At 46.3% G+C, this 17,708-nt stretch overlaps 1 pseudogene; it reads right to left on the reverse strand.

The window, feature by feature from the left end:
- Positions 1-54: 54 nt before the first annotated feature.
- LOC139835830 (putative disease resistance protein RGA4) lies at positions 55-17,042 on the reverse strand (annotated as a pseudogene).
- Between the last annotated feature and the right edge of the window lie 666 nt (positions 17,043-17,708).

Below are 17,708 nucleotides of genomic sequence, written 5' to 3' on the forward strand. Positions count from 1 at the left end.
ACGAGGAAGGGCCCCCGCCGCCGCCACGCCCCGTGGGTCTTTGCCCCGGCGGCGCTACCGGCGGCGGCGGCGGTTAGGGCTGGGAGGCTGGGGTGCGGGAGGGTTAGGGAGGCTGGGGTGCGTGGATGGTTGATCAAAAAACAAAGCACAGTGGGAGAAACATTGTTGTAGATGAAAAGGAAGATAGTTATAGCTAAGCTTTAATGCCGGCATAATGTCATCATTATTGGTCTGAAATTCCCATTCCCTACTTTCCAGTACTCTGTTCCAGTGCTCCCATTTAAGTTGGCTTCTTAGTAGTCTACCTACAGTTTTTACTGCAAGAGGCGAACCCTTTAATCTTAATACTATTGTTTTCCCAGTTTCATGTAAATCAGGATGATCTTCCCATGATTCTTGGTTACCAAACACACATGCTTTGAAGAGAAGCATACAATCTTCAGGGTCTAAACGTTCCAGATTTATTGTAAAATCCTTTGTTCCAACCATTTTTGCTACCTTTGGGATTCGAGTTGTGACTATAACCATGTTACCGCTTACCCCTCCTTTTCTAAATGGAGCTAGTAGTTTCTTCCACTCATCTTCATGATATGCCTACATATCATCCAAGACAAGCAAGAACTTTTTAGATTGTAACATTTTCTCGAGGTGCTCTTCATCGGTACCATTTGCTTTTTCAGGCAATTGTTTTATAATTTCTTGTACCAATCTAGTTGCATTGAAATCGTGGGAGACGCATATCCATATCGGGACGTGGAAGTGAATCTTCAACTTGTCATATATAGATATGTTGTGCGAAAGTTGTCTTGCCAATACCCCCGAGACCAACCACAGGAAGTACAGTAATGTCCTCAGAGGAATGTTTACCACCGATGATGCTTTCTACAACGTTGTTTATTTGGTTCTCTCTCCCGTAAATTTTTGGCTCTGTAATTAGTGGGTTGGTTTGGGGCCGGTCGAAGAGAATTCCTTCCTGAGAGTGAACTTTTAGAGCAGGTGCTGGTGAGCACCCGTATCCATACCGTGTATACTGCATCAAGATTCGTGCAAATTCTTTTTGTTCTCCTCGCAAACAATTTCTCATTTTTGTATCTCTCGCACCACACATTGTTTGAACAAAAACTTTTGCAGATCACTTAAACATAACAATTAGAACATGGGAAAAATATTTTGGATTTTTTATTTCATTGTGTAAATATATATTTCAAGAATTTATTTTGAATTTTAAATAATTTGAAATTGCACAAAAAATTTCTGAGCTATTTTTGTCTCATTCCATTTGTTATTTTTTAGTGAATTGCAAAAAAATCAAATCAAAAAGTTACATAATTTGAGAGATATAAAAAAGAGAAAATGAAAAAGTGTGAGGGTGCGCAGAGCGCACCTGCTCTCTCACACTTTTTCCTTCCTCTTTGAGGTGTGTTACGGTCGGAGCCGAATAGCTCTAGCCCAAGAATGGTGGAGACTTTAGCACATATGGGTTTTAGTTGCTCTGTGATTTCGGCCATCTTTCTAGATGCTTCCGCCCTATCAAACTTCAATTTGGGTGCATCAGTGTCGTGTTTTCTCTGTTGTGACTTAGACGACCATGTGCCGCAGAGATATTTGGATCCAAATGTAGCAGTGCTAGGATCATCTTGAATAGACGGGAGAGAGTAGCAAGGGAGAAGTTTACCGACAGCACGGGCGGTGCTACGAGCATTTGAAGCAATGATCTTTGGCATGCACCTGCCTTTTTTTTTCCCAAACGACCACATAAGGCCGGATTTCATTACCCAAGGATAACGAAACAAACGGAGCACGTCCAGGCGTGAACAAAAGGTAAAAACACAAACCACACAGTCTAACAGCCGCCGCCTACTGCTAACGGCACACAACATAACAACAAAAGAAGTTTTAAACTGCCCCAGGGGCACCCATCTGGCACCATATAGACACGAGCTAAAAGATATGGCCTAAAGATCGCGGCAAGGATCATCCGTCTTGTTCACCAAGATCCATCGCATCAGTGTCATCTTCCATATTTGCGTCCCTGATCCGAAGTGGAGAATTCATCCGACGAGCACCGCCCTGGGAAGACCTGGCCTGGGGGGTGGTAGCGCTAGCAAGCCGTAGCAAACCATCAGCACCCGCCCGCAGATCGTCGGCATCTCCCTCATCATGTAAACCTGCCCAATATTTCATAAAGACAGTGGAATAACTGATTAGTTCCACAGGACTGCTGATCAACTTGTGCTCAAAACAGGCACGATTTCGAAGTTTCCAAATGGCCCAGCAGATAGCAGCTAACCCCGCAATTTGCATGTTTCTGCTTGCATGCAAGAACTGTGGAATCCACCAAAAATATTGTGAGAAGGAGCCAGGTCTAGAAGGGGCGCCAATTAACTTCCCCACAGCACTCCATACGAATTTTGCCACAGAACAAGAGAAAAATAAGTGAGAGATGGATTCATCACAATCACAGAACTGACAAGTGGCTCCACCCTGCCAGTTTCTCTTCAGCAGAATGTCTTTTGTAGCAATGGCATTATGCCAAATCATCCACAGCCAAACTTTGATTTTCAGTGGAATTCTACTTTTCCACAAATATTTAAAAGTTCTGTCCAGGCCTGCACCACACAGGTGCTTGTAAACAGATTTGACAGAAAATTTACCATTTTTTGTCCATTTCCAGACAGCTCTATCCTGTTCATCTGAAAGAACAGTTTGAGACATGATTCTGTGCATACCATGTATTTGCCAAGCTAGGTCAGGTGTCATCCACCTCCTGAAGGAAAATCTCCAGTTCAATGCAGCTGCCTCTGCCACAGTTACATCCTGTTCATTACAGATATCATAGATATCTGGGAATCTTTCTTTTAAGGGGATTTGATCACACCAAGAGTCACACCAGAAACTTGTATTTTTTCCATTCCCCACATTCATCCTTCTACCAGCAAGGTAAATATGTTTGACCTGTAACATATCAGTCCAAAGAGGAGAATCTCCAGGCCTTTTTTTTGTATAATAAACACCACCATTTGCCATATACTTTGTTTTCATAATACTTTGCCAGGGTCCTGAGCCATTCTCCAATTTCCACCACCATTTGCACATCAGACTGATATTAAATTTGTGAAGATTTTTTATACCCAATCCTCCCTTTTTCTTGGGTTTACATATCCATTTTCACTTCACAAAATGATATTTCTTTTTATCTGCACTGCCTGCCCAAAAAAAAGATCTTATTGGTCTGTCCATCTGTTCAATGTTAGTTTTATGGAGCAGCCTCATAGACATCTGGTAGACAGCAATGCTTGAAAGGCATGAATCAATCTTAACCACCCTCCCACCTATAGACATTGTACTTCCCATCCAGCTGACATAGGCATCCCAAATGGGCCTGCCGAATATAGTACCCGGGGTTTATTGAAGGCCCACTACCCGAAGAATAAGAAGATTCGGGAGCCCAAGATGCGTTTAAGGAAGAAATAGAGTTGTAATAGGAAGTGTTGTTTGTAATCTGGCGGGACGAGTTAGAAACCGTCCCGGACTCTGTAAACTTGTATAGCACGAGTCCCTCGGCTTCACCTCATATATAAGGGGGAGTCGAGGGACAAAAGAGAGGACCGAATCATTGTCTGCAAACCCTAGTTTTCACAATCGTCGAGTACTTTTCGGCTGAAACCTTCGAGATCTACTTACCCTCTACTTCTAACTAAACCCTAGCCTACAATCCATAGGCATTGACAAGTTAATCCCTTGTCAATTGGCGCCGTCTGTGGGAATTAGAGGCGTAAGGAGCTGATCTCGATGGCACGCTCAAGATCTTCGACATCGTCAACCGCAAGCAACACAATGGATCGAGGTAAACAGATCGCTACTGGTCTTGTCGATTTTGTACCTCACCCACCCTCCCGTTTGGATGCATATGCGTATCTGGCGGAGCCCATGGAGATGACGTTCGGAAGGTTCCACTTTCGCGTCGAGAAGGAAGGATCGTATCGTGTCGAAATTCCGACTTCGTCGGGATCATCAGTGGCCGATTCCGATTTTTCAAGCTATGCATCGTCAAACGAGTCAGGAGAAGAAGAAACCTCGGCGACACGCTACGTCAGTATCAGAGCAAGAGAGAAACTCGCCAAGATCTTCAACGACATATCGTTTGAGTCATCTGCGGACTCGTATATAAGCGATGGCTCAAGCGATGTCGACAATCATGACTTCATCGACAAATCTCTCACAGTGGGCAAGGTCTTCATCAATCTCAACGATGATGTCACCAAACCCAACATAGATCTGAGTACAAGGTATCATCAGATTTACGCCATTGAAGGTCAAGAGGAGACATCTGAGGCTTTCGACAGTTTGGGAAATCCATACGTCGATCCCTCCAATCTGCGACAAGGCTTGGGCAACAAATACGTCGGGCCAGAGCCGCGAGATAGAGTTCAACTTTCACAAGCAGCGTGGGACAGAGCTGCGAGAGCTATGAACGGCACAGAACCAATGGCTACCACAGCCACACCAGAAGAATTGCAAGCATATCAATATAGGCTCGCACGAGCTGCCAGGGAATTGGAAAAACAGACGGTGAGTTGAACAGAGAAAGGAGGCAGCTTCTGCATCCAGCAGGAGAAGGGCAGATCTAAGTCGACAATCTAGAACTACGGGTGATAGCCATCGGGAGGCGCGGAACAGAGCAAGATCAAGGCTGCAACACATACCCGAGGCAGAAAGAGAACACTTGGTTCAAAACCTCGACATGTCCTTTATGTCGATAGATACAAGAGGAAACATCATCCCTAAGACACCAGAGGCTGGGTATATGGCGACACATGCTTTTATCCTTGCATCTAAACCACCTCCGGGTGACCCAAGGGAAACACTGTACAATATGGCGGTAGCAGGAGTTGGAGCTATGGGGACAGCGTTTATATCAACGCCTCCCGAAGGAGTGGCAAGGCAAAATAGTCCGCGACCCGCAGCAGCAACAGCGGCAGCACCTGAAGGGCCAAGTGGAGCAAGAGACACAGCAGCACAAGCAAGAGTCGACAGAGCGCGGCAAAACAGAAGGGATCATCGGCAATCCCCAGAACTCAACGACGAAGATATGTGCGGCTTACCATGCTTCACGAGGAGAGTCCGAAAAACGCGAGTCCCCTCAGGATTCAAGTTACCCGATAATTTCAAGAAATTCGACGGCCTTCAAGATCCAGAGGATTGGCTAGTCGACTATCTGGAGACGGTGAAGCTGACAGGAGGAACTAGGGCAACAGCCATGCAAAGCATCCAGGTGCACCTGAGTGGTGCCGCACGATCATGGATAAAGAAACTCGCTCCAGGATCCATCGACAGCTGGGAAAGTTTCGAGGACGTGTTCGTCAAGAACTTCAGATCCACGTGCAAAAAACCCGCATCGTTAGAGGAGTTGAGAGCGTGTCGACAAAAGCCAGATGAGCCAATGAGAAAGTACATCCAGAGATGGAATATCATCAAAAACTCGGCAGAAAACATATCTGACGAGAGAGCAATAGATGCGTTTGTCGCAGGAGTCAGGCGTGGAGACTTTGTCGAGGATTTGGGAAGGACCAATCCAAGGACAGTATCCGCGTTGATGGAGATAGCAAATAAATGGGCAGATGGAGAAGACGCTGTCCACAACAAACGACACAGGTCGCCAGAGGAGGACCGTGGTCGAAACTATCAACCGAGGCGAAGATTTCCTCGGACGTACCAGAACTACGACGCCCCAGGACAAATTTCGGCAGGTTTTCGGACAAATACAGGAGGCAATAGAGATGATTACCAGAGAAGCAGTGAACAGCGAGGTGATAATAGGGATGATTCACGCAACGAGGCAAAATAGTGGGCCGAGGTTTCCAAGACCTTTCGTGTCCCCGAGGAAATGCTGTACGGACCGTGCCAGTTGCAGTTCTTCCTCGACAAAGAACGGGAAAAGACAGTCGGGGCACCTGGAGAATGACTGTCGAAATTTTCAGGCAATGTTCAGATACGCAGAAAATGCTCACGCTCGAGCAGCACAGAGAAACCCTCGGGAGCCTAGGAGCGAGATTCATCTACCGCCACCTCCCGCGATTACAGAGGACAATCGACACCAGCTAAGAATAGCGGCAGCACCTGCACCACCACCCTATGTTGATCCTAACTCCAACGGAGCAGTGTTGATGATTCAGAAGGGAAGGCCGTCCAATAGAGCTCAAAAAGTAATCTCACGACAGGTGTTTATGGCAGAGAAAATGCCTCCACCAACAGTTGAGTACCTTAATTGGTCAGGACAAGATATCGGCTTCACAATAGCAGATCATCCGCAGCAAGTTCCTCGACCAGGGCAGTCAGCACTTATTACGCCAGATTATCGCAGGATTTGATGTCTCTCGAGTGTTCATAGACGGCGGCAGCAGCTTGAACCTCATGTATGCAGATACATTGAGGAAGATGAACATATCCTTAGCAAACTTGAAACCAACAGACACAAGATTCCACGGCATCACACCAGAGAAACCAAGTTATCCATTGGGAAAAATCAATCTCGATGTTCAATTTGGGACCCGAGAAAATTATAGAATCGAGAAGCTCGAATTTGAAGTCGTGGATTTTCCATCACAATACCACGCTCTGTTGGGACGACCAGCATATGCTAGATTTATGGCAGTACCACACTATACATACCTGTTGTGGAGGTTGCCCGGACCAAGAGGACCAATCACAGTCAAGGGAAGCTTTGCCTTAGCCGATAAGTGCGACAAGGATTTTCACAGGTTGGCAGAAACTTTTGGGATGCAAGCCGAGTACTTGGCGTCAAAAAGCATGACTGATTACGACGTGATCGCCAGTACGCTGGAAGGCCAAATAAAGAATCAACTTTCAACACAGAGAAAAATTCTAAGGAGGTGCAGATTCACCCGACAGGATCCAAAAAGACGACATCTATCGCAAACGATATGGATATCGCATAGGAAAGCGCGCTCGTCAAGTTCCTCCGTGAGAACTGGAAAATCTTTGCATGGTGTCCAGTGACATGCCAGGAGTACCCAGGAACTTGCCGAGCACCACCTAAATTTGGATCCAACGACAAAACCAATCGGACAACCTTTGCGGCGTTTTTCGGAACCAAACCGCAAAGCCATGCTTTCAGAAATAAATCGACTCGAAGAAGCTGGTTTTATCGAGAGAAATATCTACGAAGCCACATGGGTAGCTAACCCGATGATGGTGCCGAAGAAAAACACGACAGTCCTTCGCATGTGCGTCGACTTTACGTGTCTCAATAAACATTGTCCTAAGGATCACTTTCCCCTCCCAAGGATCGATCAAATTATCGACTCCACGGCAGGTTGCGAACGTCTTTCCTTCTTGGATGCATACTCTGGTTATAACCAGATCAGATTAAAAGAAGATGATGAAGCCAAGACAGCGTTTATTACACCTTACGGCGTGTTTTGCTACAAAACAATGCCCTTTGGTCTAAAAAATGCGGGAGCAACATATCAGAGGATGATGCGAAGTGTTTAGCAACACAGATCGGGAAGAACGTGCAAGTATACATCGATGATGTCGTCATAACATCAAAAAAGGGGACAACGTTGATCGAGGATCTCAAAGAAACTTTTGACAACCTCGACAAATTCTGCCTCAAACTGAACCCGACGAAGTGTTCTTTTGGCGTCCCAGCAGGAGAACTTCTGGGGTTTCTAGTTTCGCAAGAGGGATTGAAGCAAATCCCGACAAAATACAAGCCATAGTAACAATGAGAAAGCCAACAAAGTTGAAAGAAATACAGCAGCTAACCGGGCGAGTCGCAGCTTTAAGCAGGTTCGTCGCCGAGGTTAGGAGAAAAGCGTTACCATTTTATGCGCCGATAAAACAAGGAGATAAATTCCGGTGGAACGAAGAGGCCGACAGAGCTTTCGAGGATCTGAAGCGAAAAATCTCGACACCACCAATCCTGGTGGCTCCAAAGGAAAAGGAACCTCTCTGCTATATATTGCAGCCACGCCCCAAGTGGTTAGCACAAGATTAGTTGTCGAAAGAGAAGAAGAAGGAAAATCCATGGAGTGCGGCGGCAAGATACTTCGTGAGCGAAGTCTTGTCACCTTCAAAACAAAGGTACCCTCAGTACCAAAAACTAGCATATGGAGTGTTCACGACAGCACGAAAATTGCGCCACTATTTTTCGGCACACCCGATCATAGTGGTCAATGAAGCTCCCTTATCAAATATACTGAATAACCCAGAAGCTACGGGTCGTGTCTCCCTTTGGGGAATAGAACTTTCCCCTCGGGACATCACGTATGAAAAAAGAAAAGCAATAAAGTCGCAAATACTGCCAGACTTCATCGCAGAATGGATGGAGTTGCAAAATACAGGACCTCCAGATTTATCGAGAACTTGGACCATGAACTTTGATGGGTCCAAGAGACTAGAAGGAGCTGGCGCAGGAGTAGTACTCATATCACCAGAAGGCGACAAATTGAAGTACATCCTCCGGATGACGTTCCTTAACGCATCTAACAATGAAGCAGAATATGAGGCCCTCATACACGGGATGAAGATGGCAAAAGCCTGCGGAGCAACTCGATTAAAAATCTTTGGCGACTCACAGTTGGTGGCTCAGCAAGTTATGAACCAATGTGATGCAATCAATGATAGCATGATGGCATACAAGGAGGTGTACAACGAGCTTGAGAAGTTATTCGATGGATGCGAAGTAAATCATATTAGCAGGTTGAGCAACGACGAAGCCGACGTTCTTGCAAACATCGGGTCACAGTGCCTTCCAATCCCGCCATGTGTATTCTTGGAAGAGATAACAGAGAGATCCACTAAGCCAACAAAGTCAAAAAAGAAGGAGAAGAAACCCTCGGGGGCTGCCAAGGAAAAGCAAGAGGACGAAGAAGAGGATCAGGACTTGGTCATGGTGATACAGATACCGTGGATGCAGCCGTACATATCATACATCATGAGGAAAGAAATACCCGATGATCCAGTTGAAGCAAGGCGAGTAATTCGACGCTCCAAAGCTTTTACGGTGGTCAAGGGAGAATTGTATAAGCGAAGTATTTCAGGCGTTTTGCAAAGGTGCGTTACACCCGAAGAAGGAAGAATAATCCTGAAGGATGTACACGAAGGAATATGTGGCCACCACGCAAGTAGTCGAGCTATCGCAGCCAAGGTTTTTCGGGCAGGATTCTACTGGTTGACAGCAATCGAGGACGCCAAGGACATAGTAAGAACTTGCGACGCATGTCAAAGGTTCGCCGCAAAACCTCACTCTCCAGCAGCAGAGCTAGCACCAATACCATTGTCTTGGCCCTTTGCTCAATGGGGACTTGATATGGTGGGTAAGTTACACAAATCCTGGCCAGGAGGAAAGGAGTACATGCTAGTAGCTGTCGATAAGTTTACAAAGTGGATAGAAGCGAAGCCGATAAATTCACCGAGATGGAGCATCCGCAGTAAAATTCGTAAAAGGCCTCGTCTTCAGATTTGGAGTGCCCCACAAAGCATCGTCACAGAGACAACGGCAGCAACTTCACATCCCATGAATTCAAAGATTATTGCGAAGAGGTGGGTATTAAGCTGAACTTTGCGTCAGTTGCACATCCTCAAACCAATGGGCAAGTCGAGAAAGCCAATGGCATCATCTGCAATGGTATCAAGAAGCGCTTGTTAGGACCACTGGAAAAAGCTCGACATACCTGGCCAGAAGAACTACCAAGCGTGTTGTGGAGCATCCGAACAACACCAAACACAAGAACGCAGAAACTCCGTTTTCCTGGTTCATGGAGCAGTACGATACTACCAATCGAGATAGAGCACAACTCTCCACGTGTCGCTGAATATGATGAAGAAACGTCGAGAAGAGTGCTAGAAGACGACGTCGACGCACTTGATGAAGCCCGAGATGAAGTATTATCTCGGGTAACCAAATATCAACAGGACTTGAAGAATTACCACAGTCGACGTTTGCGGCCAAGATCTTTTCAGGTGGGAGACCTAGTTCTTCGGCTCACGCAAAAAAGTCATGAAAAACTCGAGTCACCATGGCTTGGCCCTTACATTGTCACGGAAGTAATTGGAGGAGGAGCATACAGAATAAAGGACAAGAAGACAGGGTGGAGGAGCCAAACCCCTGAACGTGGCGCAACTTAGGCGTTTTACGCCTAGAGTCAAAATATAGTCTTTGTAAAGCTTCAATGTACCGAAACGCCCGCGAGTTTTCAGACGCACTCTTTTCCTTTTTCGGGGCACCGAGTGGGGCCGGAGAAGGTTTTTAATGAGGCGGGCTCGCGGTGCTGCAATATAATAAAGATAGTGACAATATAACTTTTCTTCTTTATCGACATGACCAAAGTCTTCGCTCCGACGAATTTCAATATAGTTCATCGACAAAAGGAAAAACTTGCCTTGGTATTCAAATACCTCGTGAGTCAACAAAAATACAAAATAGTACTCAATAAAAAGCTTGGGGGCTCATATTCGCCTTAAATATATAAATGCCTTGGTTCAAAACCTCGCAAGTATACAAATATAGTAAAGAGTCACCGAAACACTCGGGGGCTAAACAAACAGAGAAATATAATGATTGCTTTACAATATAGTCATGGATTACAAAGAAAAAATATCTACAAGAAGAAACTAACTAGTCTTGATTCAATATGTCATCAAGAGTAACCCTGTTTTCCTCAGGAGCAGCACCAAGAAAATCGGCATAATGGCCATCGGCAAAAAAGTCGGCATCCATCCGAAGTAGGTCTTCAATCATCTCTTCGGCTATAGGCGTAACCTTCGTGTTAATCCTGTCAACACCAACTCTCCGACGTTTTACTTTTTGGTGAACCTTCTCGACAACCTGGGTAAGGTCAAGCTTCGAGTGGCAGATTTGGAGCATGATAAGAGCAAATCTGGCGCCAGCTACTAGTTGAGCTTTGACAAAATCATGGATACTGCGAGCATCCTTGAACCTTTCCATCAATTCAGGAAGAGTTTTTGGTTGGACGTTCCGAGGAAACATGGAGTTGTAAACCATGGACAAGGTTTTGGTACAGAAGTCAAGGAAATCGCGAGTTTGAGAGGCGCGATCTTGAAATCTGACAATTTGGCGGGTCCTCTCCGGGGTAGCCCAAAACAACGAACCATGGTCCAGGGAAAGATTAACAAGGAGGGTTGTCCTAGCATTTACCCTCTCTTCCTCGGCAGCAGCATCAACAAAGGCACCTATCAAAACAAAGAAGTGGAAACCTCTAAGAAACAGTAGCATGAAGATAAAAAATATCAGCGGACGAAACAGGCATACCCGACATATCTGCACTGGCTTCATTCATTAATTCGAGCATGAAATTTTCTCGAGTAGTTGCCTTTTCAGCCTCGGAAGCAGCAATTTCCTTAGCAGCCACGGCTTCGTGAGCTTGTTGAAGAGCAATTTTTTCGGCTTCAGATGACTTACGAGATTGCTCCATCATCACAAGTGTTTGCTTCTTCGCATACTGAAGTTGCTGCCGAAGTTCATCCAGTTCTTGCGACAAGGTATCGTCGACAGGTGCAGTATCAGCAAAAGCTCTCCTCGCACGAGAAGAAGGCGATACATTGGAAGGAGCGGAAGTTGGAGTATAGTTATCAAATATCAACTGAAATTTAGACAAGACAACATCAAATGACAGATAGAGTTTTTCATTAATTTCTTGGAATCATTACAAGGGCACTACAGTAGAGCTAAAGAAATGAGTGTCGCCAAAACAACTACTTTGGCAACAAAAGCAAAAGAAACAGAAAAAGAAACAAGGAGGCATGCAACTAGACCTCCGGCCTCGAGGAGCTAGGAGTCGAAGCTGGCTTGATCCCCAGATACGCCAAGATCTTCTTAGTGTTGGGGTTGGCTGCCTTGATCAGCGACCTCCATCTCGAATGCTCTATCCGGCTGGTGTCGCCAACCTTCATCCAATCAAGCGTCTCGTTGGCTGTCAGCAACCAGGGCAACAGTACTCTCGACAAAGAACCTTCATATTCTCCTGACGCATCTTCAATCCCAGGTCTTCCGACGAATTGAAAAGCTTGGCAAGGGCAAGGAAAGTCGAAGGTTCCTCTTTCTTCGGAAAGAAGTAGGGGAACAACGCCGACAAACTTGCACTGGCATTGGCCACGCCTTCACGAATTTCGCGCCCATGGAACTCCAGAAGAGAAAGTGCATCAAGGAGAGGGTCATTGACGGGATTCTCCAGATCAAAATCTTGGTTTGTTTGGGCTGCCACACGAGACAAACCATTAGTCAAAAACCAAGAAACAGGAAGTACAATAGAAGGGGTTGATGATATTACTCAGCGTACGTCGACTTTGCGACTTCAGACGCTTGATGATCTCTTGTTCACGCACAGTTTGTGCAGTTTTCTGCTCATCTAAGGCAGATTCGGCATCTTTGAGCCTTCTCTGCAGCTCCTCGACACTAGCAGCTTTCACCTTGGCTTCATCAACCTCGGCCTTGGCTTTGCTAGCAGCAAGTTCAGCTTTCTTGCGAGCCGCCTCACTTTGCTCGAGTTTTTGAGCAAGTGCGTCGACACGTTCGTTGGCCTCTGAAAGTTTTTCTGTCGAGATATGAAAAAGAAAGAAAAGAAAGATCAAAAAATAGCGACAAGCAACAGGAATAGAAAGTCAAAGAAAAATAGCAAGTATAAAAGTCGTTACCTTCGGCTCGCGGCATATTCACGGTACCCAACAAATTGGGACCCGATCCGAAGAAGCTCTTTGATCATTGGCTGTTCAAAGGTAAGTACATCAAAAGAAACGTCGGCATGAAAAAGAGAAAAGGTGTGAAAAAACAAAATAAGGAAAATATAGATGCCGACAAACTTACATCATCTAAGAGCAGAGTCGATTTAACTGCCCAACTGAGGGGCAGGATCAACAATCTTTTCAACCCGTGCCCTTTTTGGTGAAGGGGCACGGGGGCTCGAAGGAGGAGTAGATGTATCAACATTTTGTTGAGGAGGCGACGATTCCTCCCCTTCAACTGGTTTTTCTGAAATAACTAAAGTATGTGACGTGCTCGTTCGAGCAGCCACATCTAAAGTTGGTGTTTCTTCATCATCACTGTGACAAAATAGTGGCAGCATAAAAAGCAAGGCAAAATAAAATTCTTCAAATAGAAAAGGAAAAGAGCAAGGAACCTACGAGCTGATGATACTCTCGATATATGGATCATAAGCTGCTTTTCGAGGTGAAGGAGCAGCTTTCTTCGGGTTTCGAGGTCCCGGAATCTTCGGCATTGCTCCTTTTCCTTTTGCTCTTCGGAGAAACAGCAGGAGGAGGAGATTGTGCTGATGTTGTATCTTCGAGAGGCAGCATCTTTCTCGGTAGATCCCGCAGATTTTCGAGAATCTGCGGGTTCATTCACAAAAGAGGGGTCTCCTGGTTGACATCATCGACAACGGCTCTTTCTTCGACCTCTCCATCCTCAGGAAGAGGAGGAAGGGAAGCCATAGTAGGATGATTCTACAAAGAAATAGTGACAAAAGAGAATAAGTGAGAGACCACTGCAAATAAGATACGAGGAACAGTTCAAAACAAGATAAAACTTCGAGAAGACAAAATACCTCGGGAAGAGGATTGGAAGCACTGTATGGTTCCACTCGACAGGAGGAGGGAATAGGATCCTTCTTGCCTAATCGAGAAATTCTTCGAACCAATTTTTCCAAGTCCTTTACAGAAAGATCACTGGAGATTCTGTTGGCGTCATTTTCACCAGAATACGTCCAAAGGGGATTTTTGCGAGCCTGAAGAGGCTGCACTCTAATCCTAAGGAAGTAGGCAGTAATTTGAACACCAGATAGCTCTTTGCCTCGAGTGTTTTGAAGATGACGGATACGAGCCATGAGCGCCTTTGTCGCTTTTTTCTCTTCTTCAGAAGCTTCGGCATCCCAGGAACGGCGACGCTGAATCCTGGCACTTCCGTCGAAAGGAACTATGTTGTGCTCCACAGAATTGGCGCTTTCTTCGTGGATGTAGAGCCATCTCTTGCGCCATCCTTGGACAGAGTCGGGAAACTTGACGTCGAAGTAATCGACATCAGTGCGGACACAGATAACAACGCCACCTATGTTATAGGTGACGTTGTGAGAGCCATTGCGGCGGAGGCAGAAAATACGCTTCCACAGAGCCCAATTAGGAGGGACTCCGAGGAAGCATTCGCAAAGGGTGATAAAAATAGAAATGTGGAGGATGGAATTGGGAGTCAGTTGGTGCAGCTGAATCCCATAAACAAAGAGAAGACCGCGGAGAAAATCATGAATTGGGGTAGAGAGGCCACGGATGAGGTGATCAACAAAACTAACCCGATACTCCATTGGAGGCTTGGGGTAGCTTTCTTCGCTAGGAAAGCGGATGGCGTCCTCCTTCGTCATGAGGCCGAGCCTCTTCAGCGTGTTGATGTCTTGATTGGAGATTTTGGATCTCTCCCACTCAAAATCCTCGGCGGCCATCTTGGATTCCGGCGTGTTGTGGCGAGTCAGACGCGTGCGCGGTGGCATCAACGGCAGTGGGCAGAGCAATGTATGTGCGTACGGAAGATTGGAGAGAGTTGGGCGCAGGGGAAGTTTTGCGAAAAGGAACAGGTGAGCGGCGCAAGCGAGGGGATGAACGAAGGTTGAAGAAGGGTTTATATAAGATTCGGGTGAAGCAGTGTGCCGTTGGATGAAGAAATCGTGTGGTGAGGATGGATCTTCTAGACACAAGGGCAAAAGAGTATTTTTACTGAAATAGGCGTTACCGTACGTGCGCCAGGACAAGCGGAGGACGTGTGTCCACTACTTGCACGACGTGTCAACGTGGTGAAAGCAATGGACCCACAGGACAGAAAATTCACGACTACTTGTCAAGGATGAAGTAAATTTGATTAAGTGAAGAATGTCGACAAGGAAGTATTCAGAGATTGGCGACAGGATGAAATATTCAATACTTCGGGAGCCTTTGATCAAATACAAGTTTTTGCCCAAATGCTCGGGGGCTACTCCGACAAAAAGTAAAATTTCGAGTATGACAATATAGAAAATGTTGAGCCTACAACCAAGCACAAGTTCTTGGCTGTAGCCTCGGGGGCTACTCCCATCGGGAGCGCTGTTCGCGCACCCGAGAAATATAAAAATAAAGAGAGAAAAGAAGAAGAAGAGGAAAGAGTTCATATTGCGAAATAATGACAAAATAGCGACAAGGTGGAATAAAATGTTGAGCCTACAACCAAGCACAAGTTCTTGGCTGTAGCCTCGGGGGCTACTCCCATCGGGAACGCTGTTCGCGTGCCCGATGAAATTAACAAAGGAAAAATAGAAGAGCAAGAGAGTATATTTCGAGTTATAATTAACTCTACATATACTCCCATCGGGAGAACAATATAAGTCATATTTGACTCAATAAAATGTGCCATTCCAACAGCCGGAAAAGCACTCGACAATATATTCTCAGGACGCCAAAGTTGCGATCAATTTCTGAATGCCGCAAATTTGCGAAGGTAAGACCCCAGAATCCATTCTGCTGGGCGTGGCATCGCCAAAGACTGCGCTCTGCTACTTTTATCCGTATCAACAGATACGAAGAAAAATCCTAACGGACGCGTTAGGTACCCGATAAATTTGACTGGGACTCGACAGAATGGTAAGACCTTAAGCGGCACCTGTCGAAGTTTACACCAGTATCCCGAGATCATGTCCAGGGACGTGATTTTGAAGTAGGTTTTTGCGGATTGCCACTAGAGCAGTTAACTAGTACCTGATCCGTCAGATGAACTAGCCCCAATTACCAATATCCCTGTACAATATAGAATTTTATGAGAAGAAATATAGAAAGTTAAGGCTTTCGGGTAAAAATAAACAGTGGAGATTTTCCCTGACTTTACAATTCAAGCAAAATCTCGGGGGCTACTGACATAGGCATCCCAAATGGGCCTGCCGAATATAGTACCCGGGGTTTATTGAAGGCCCACTACCCGAAGAATAAGAAGATTCGGGAGCCCAAGATGCGTTTAAGGAAGAAATAGAGTTGTAATAGGAAGTGTTGTTTGTAATCTGGCGGGACGAGTTAGAAACCGTCCCGGACTCTGTAAACTTGTATAGCACGAGTCCCTCGGCTTCACCTCATATATAAGGGGGAGTCGAGGGACAAAAGAGAGGACCGAATCATTGTCTGCAAACCCTAGTTTTCACAATCGTCGAGTACTTTTCGGCTGAAACCTTCGAGATCTACTTACCCTCTACTTCTAACTAAACCCTAGCCTACAATCCATAGGCATTGACAAGTTAATCCCTTGTCACCAGCCACCCATCTTTTTCTTTGTTTTCTCCCCCAGAAAGCTCATCTCAGCAACAGAGGGCTTCCTGGCACTCACAGGTGTACCTAAGTATTTTATTGGCCAGCACCCTTGTTGACAGTTAAACAAAGAAGCAAAATTATGTGCTTTTTCTTCATCTTCTAGAATCATCATAACCTGCCTTGTACGCCCTGGATGCCTTGATTCGGTGGTGGTGAAGAGCTGATCTGGTGAGCCTTTTTCCCGGCACACGAGCAAGCGCGAGGGGGGCATCCTTTCTTCTCATCATCTTCCTCCTCCTGGCCAGGGTCACCGTGCCTCCCTGCTGCACAGGAGCACGAGCAGGGTTTGAGCTTACCTGCGACGGCTCTGGCCGTGTGTCGAGCGTTGAGGACGAGGCCTTGCACGAGACCCCGGGCTTCCACGTTCGTGGTTTCGTACGTGTTGTCGAGCTCGTCCTGGATGCGGAAGTACTCCAGCTCGTCCATCGCGTCGTCGGCCCTGTACGCGAGCTGCCGGAGCTCCAGCAGAAGCTGCGCCAGCGCAGGGCTGCGGAGGTCCCTGCCACGGGAGTTATCCAGCATCCCCTGCGCGTACAACAGCTCCATCTTGAGGTCGCGGATCTTGGTCCCGAGCTCGGAGCTCGCCGCCCACGACTCCAACAGCCCTTCCGTGACGGGGTTCAGCGCCCTGCCCACCACCCAACGTGCCGCGCTGATGGTGATCTCCATGACCTCAGCTGATACCTGGAACTGGAAGAGCTCATTCGTAAAATGCAATTCTCGGTACTGACATTGTTGGCAGCTGCAAAGAGAAAGAGGTGTACGTACAGGAAATGTGCCCCTGCCACCAGCCGGCGTGGGGTACGCAGTCACAGGACGTGAACGTCGAGGCCGATCCGAAGATGACCAGATGAGTGGAAATATTGCAGAGTAGTGCAGGGGATCTAGGTTGCGTAGACAGGGCGGTGGAGATTACAGAGGGCAGAAGTGTGGAGGATTTGATGCGTAGGGGGAGGGAAGATATAGAAATCTCGGCTCGGCAGCTGCTAAGGTCATGTACAATGTGGAATCGATTCAATGAAAAATGTGTCAGAATAGGAACCGGTAGCAAGTTTGTTGCTATGTAGTGAATCGGCTGTGGGTCCTACTTTCTATTAAACTACCAGCACTTTTCTCTCTCTATCCAACCATTCTTCCTCACATACCTGCCAAGGGGCCCACATATGCATGCAAGGAACCGAATCAAAAGTTAATTTTAGGGTTTTGGCGTGGTGCTGCCACGCCTCAGGATCTTCTATTTATATGCACATACAGGTTACAAGAAGGGAGTCCGGCTGTTACACAAACCGTACAGCTCAAGGACTCAATACATCTTAACACACCCCCTCAATCTAAACTATTGGATACAAGAT

Source organism: Lolium perenne, chromosome 2 (genome assembly GCF_019359855.2).
Source record: "Lolium perenne isolate Kyuss_39 chromosome 2, Kyuss_2.0, whole genome shotgun sequence".
Classification (NCBI taxonomy): domain Eukaryota; kingdom Viridiplantae; phylum Streptophyta; class Magnoliopsida; order Poales; family Poaceae; genus Lolium; species Lolium perenne.